This window comes from Psammomys obesus, unplaced genomic scaffold (assembly GCF_907164565.1).
Source record: "Psammomys obesus unplaced genomic scaffold, mPsaObe1.curated_primary_1811, whole genome shotgun sequence".
Lineage (NCBI taxonomy): Eukaryota > Metazoa > Chordata > Mammalia > Rodentia > Muridae > Psammomys > Psammomys obesus.
This window is the reverse complement of record NW_026588752.1, coordinates 76,686-81,426: the sequence shown is the minus strand read 5'-3', so window position 1 is coordinate 81,426 and position 4,741 is coordinate 76,686.

The window sequence follows — 4,741 nt, the reverse complement described above, 5'->3', positions numbered from 1 at the left end:
ATAGCTTCCTCGTCCAATCCTAAATTGCCAAGACTGCAACTTCAAATCTCCCGCAATTTTTCTTTTAAAAACCTAAAGGCCTTTGTCTCCTGGTGCCACTCTTTGCTGACCGGCAGGGGTGACCCCATTGCGCAACGGTTAATAAACCTCTTGCTTTTGCAACGAGTCTTGGTCTGGGGGAGCTTCTGGGAAGGGCGCGATCTTGAACTCCTGAGCTGTGAGACCCCAGGTCTTACAGTTTAACCTCACAATAGGGCATTTTGCTCTGGTATCACAAACTGCCTCATATACTGAGAACCATCTGCTTTGATGAATCCTATACCAATATAGAGGCATCCCTAAAGGTAGGCTGGTGAGGACTTTTTGGAACACATTCTGGGTCTATGTCAAGGTGACTTGTCCTAGTGAGCCATAAAGGATGTCAATATATATAGAATTAAAGAAGTGGATAAAATGGTCATAAGTAGCCATGACTTTGAAAGTTTCTTGAGGTCTTTCAGGTGAGGGAGTCTGAGAAAAGCACAGAATTCAGAATTCACAGGAGCTAGGATGGCACGTATCTCTACCCCCACACCTACAGATGTACACTCATGCACACATAGAGAGACACGGACACACACACACTGATGTACATGCTCACATACACATGCGTGCATGTGTAGCACACACACACACACACACACACACACACACACACACACACACACACATGAGTGTGTGACAAGAACCTGAAGCTCAGACAGCTTGTGAGGATTGACTGGGCATAGTAGGTGTCAGTTTGGCAGATTTTTGGGAGTGCTTTTTAGGTAAGGGACTATGTGAGATTCTGGTAACACTTGACAAGAGGGACGAGGACTGCTTGTGAGCCTGTATGAACCTCATGGAATCTGGTGGCGGAAAGCTTAGCTATCGAGATTGAATTTGTGTTAGATTTCCCACTGTTGTGACAGCTAAGAGAAGCAATTTAAAGAAGGAAAGACTTACTATGGCTCTTGGTTTCAGAGCTGCCAGCCCATGTTGGTCTGCCTATATGGTCATGGGCCTGTTGGGAGGGAGAAGGACCTGAAGGAGGAAAGCTGCTGATTCGTGGTGCCTGAGAAGCACAGAGGAGTAACAGGAAGGGGCTGTGGGTAAGATACAAAGTTCAAAGCCACATGCCAGTGGCTCACTTCCTCCAGCTACACTCTGTCTCCCACAGCCGCCAGACAGTGTAACCCTCGTCTGAATTTCTTGACACATTGCGGCATTCATTAGGTCAGAAGGACCTAACAGGGTCTGGAGACATTGTCATAGAAGCTTCCTGGAGCATGCTTTACGAATCTGCTAGGCAGCTCTTGGCTCAATCAAATAGACAGTTAGGATGAGTCACCCCCCTTCTTGTATTCATGCTTAGTGGCTGTAGAAGTTAAGCGTGACTTCCCGGAATCTATGCCCTTTCTTATGTTGTGTTTAAAGTGTATCAATTACACATATTGATGAAGTCCAATGTGATGCTGCAGCTCGTGTACAGTTTGCACCGATCAAGTCAAGGCAATTAGTACTCCTGCCCTCATCGCTTTTCTTGGAGCCTTTGTACGACCTTCTATGGCATAGAATGGCCTTCCATACCTCAGTTTCCTTACTCATGAAAAGGCTCATGAAACACTCCATGAGGTACAGGAAAAACAAAAGAAGTTAGTAGCAGGTGCTCAGTACGCTGCCTGGCACACAGAAGGTCTCAGCCCACAGTGAGACTTTTTCTCTTTAATTTGGCCTTTTTCTCTTTAATTTCTCTTTAATCCACCTGATGATGTGGAGTGTGGGGACAGGGGAAGCAGAGGGAGCCATGTACTCTTTCAGCCCCAGGATTCCCCCTCCACAAGCTACTGCTGGATCAGGAAAGCTGGGCAACCCCTTTTGCATAAAAATAGATAAAACAAGGTCTTTTTGAGATGGGTTCACTTGCTGAAGAACTCTTGGGAATCCATTAACTCCAGTATTACTGAACATCTGAATGCAATTTGCAAGCTATAATAACATCTTTCTCGTTAGCAAATGTTTATGCTGCTCTATAATTTTCTTTTCCATATGAAAATAGACCTGTCATCCTAAGGTGGTCAGCCAGCTGCCTCTATAATATCGAAAATAAGCAGGAAGGATGGTTGGGCCCATAGTCTGTTTGAGGAATGAGTGTTTGTGTTAGTAAGTAGGGTCTGGGGTCTACTTCTGTCTAATGTGTCAAGAAGGAGACGGTGTGGGACCCTAGAAGAAATGAATTAGGCAAAGGCTGGCAAGTAAGCAAGGAGAGAAGCAGCATTTCCGGAAGTCCCACTTTGTGCTAAACAGTACTCTGGACTCTTGCTCATTTTAGTCACATTCACTTTGCATGTTAAATGCTCAAGTTCCCCCAGTAGCGTTTCCCAAAAGTGGCCCCCTGGCCTCACTAGATTTAGAACCTCAGTGGGTTTTGTTTTGACATTTTCATTTTCTGTGCATTTTTTTGGTCTATGGATTTCATTGTCAAGAGAGGCTAAATCTTATAGCACAAGAGAAAGCTAAATGATTTTTCGGAGGTAGTGTTCTTTTACACAATAGACACAATTCGTTTAAGCTTCCTCCAAAGATTTATTTTTATTCCACATAACTGGATAACCTAGTCACCATTTATATCGAACCAGCTTCTTAATTAATTATTTGATGCACCAGTTCAGCAAATAATTATGCCTACTGAGTACAGTGGTTCTGGGGTGAACTACAAGGAGCCACCTCCTGAGTACATTGGTGCTTTGGGTGTTGGAAACGCTGCTGCTAAGGTTGAAGTCTGCCATTAGCAGTAAGCTCTGAGCTCAGTGCGAAATGGCAGGCTACCTTTGTCAGCGAGGCTTTCTCTTCTTTCCCTGGTGGATCCAGGACACCTCACCTTCTACCTGAAGAATGCCATGTGGCCTTCAGGAAAATTACAGGTCCAGCTTCCTCTCTCTTGACAGAACCTGTTCAACAAGCGCCCGGGATTCCAGGAAAGCCTTCTCATGGTAACGAGGTCTCTCAGCACCTTAGCCATTCAGCCCAGGGACATTTGCCCACCCTCGATTTCCCCACTGCCTCTGCAAAGTTCTATATAACCCTTCTTCACCCCAAATAAAATCGATCTGCCTCCTTGCAGCTGATCCTGGAAAGTTATTTCCATTCCTGCTCATGGGCTTCTGTTTCCTTGTTCCTGAGGAACTGCAGCCAAAGAACGAGGGAGAGCTGCGCTGAGGCGGAACTACAGGCGCTGCCTTCTGAGTGCACTGGTGTGACACGGAACCATCGCTTTGCTTCAGCGCAGGCTATCAGGAACATAGATGACTATAACAGAGTCTGAATATTTCGTGAGTGGGAATGTGAGGACTTAGTAGCCCCAAGGAGAGTAGCTGACTTGGTTTTGGGGGTGGTAGCTGAGATGTGATGAAAAAGGTAGAAGAAATACACACAAATGAGATCATGTACTTGGGTTGAAGGACCACAGTACTTTCTTCATGGCTTTAATGCAGTGTGAGAAGTAGGGCACGTGATTGGGCAACATTTTGCACACATCAGACATTATCTACAGGGCGATGGGCAGCACGTTTTCTAGAGAGTGCTCTTGTTGGTGTGTGAGACATGAGCAGGGTTAGAAGCGGATCTCCAGTCTGCACCACCAGGTGTGAGAACACTTCGGTGAAAGGTGAAAGTGACTTGGGACAAACCAGTGGGTGGTGGAAATGGAGACCAGTTGCCAAATCTGAGATATATTGACTGGAGTAAGATCACTGTGTTTGCTGAGTAATATGGAAATCAACTAAGAAGCACAAAACAAACCACTCACCAGCGTCCAACCTCCAGAACCACCGCTCTTGCCTAATATTTTTTATTCTTATTAAAAAATTATATTGTGTAGCACTATTTTCCCCACCTTGGTTGACTTCTCATAAACTTTTTTGTGAGTGTCCGTGCATGCCATGTTGTGCACACATTCACAGTATATTAAAGAAATCCTTATTGATGAAGACTAAGGTTCATAGTCACGTGTTTCTACCACCAGCTATTCTTACTTAAAGTTTCTCTATCTTAGACTCTTTCTAGGGAATAATTCTTAGAGAATACTGCAGAGTTGTTTCAAGAGCATTTGAAGTGAAGACTTGTTGCTAGTTTTGTTTCATCTTTTCATATACAGTTTCTTTGGCTCAAGAAGACTTCTGGACACAATAGACTCTGGACATTCTCTGCTACTGACATCTTCTAGATCTGTCTAGACTTTTGAGCACAGGCAGCTGCTTCCTCAGAAGGTGACCCAGAGCCTGGAGAGCTTGTTCCTGCTGGCCCTTTTCTGTAGTAAATCTTCCTTGTTCATAGAGGGCTGTAGGCTTTGATATTCCAAAAAGCCTACTTTATTTAAGGTTTTTAAACACTTCTACCTCACTTCCAATCCACTAACCAGAGGTAGAGGAGAAAGAAGGTTATTAGGAAAAAGGGCTTGTAGACCTTTTTTAGAAGTAGTTCTTTGGATCGAGTATACTCTTCATTGTCTGGATAGCAGCAGATAAGTCCAAATGCCAACACCAAACAGTAACACAAATCAGCACAATTCAGCAGAAACAGTAAGACTCCACTGAATCTGAAACTTAATTGGATTGCCCTGAGAAGTTCTCTGGAATGTTACTCTTTGGGAAGTGCAGTGTCAAAGAACAAAGGCCAGTAAAGCATTTTTGCTGATATCAAAAAACATTGTCTCACTGTCCCT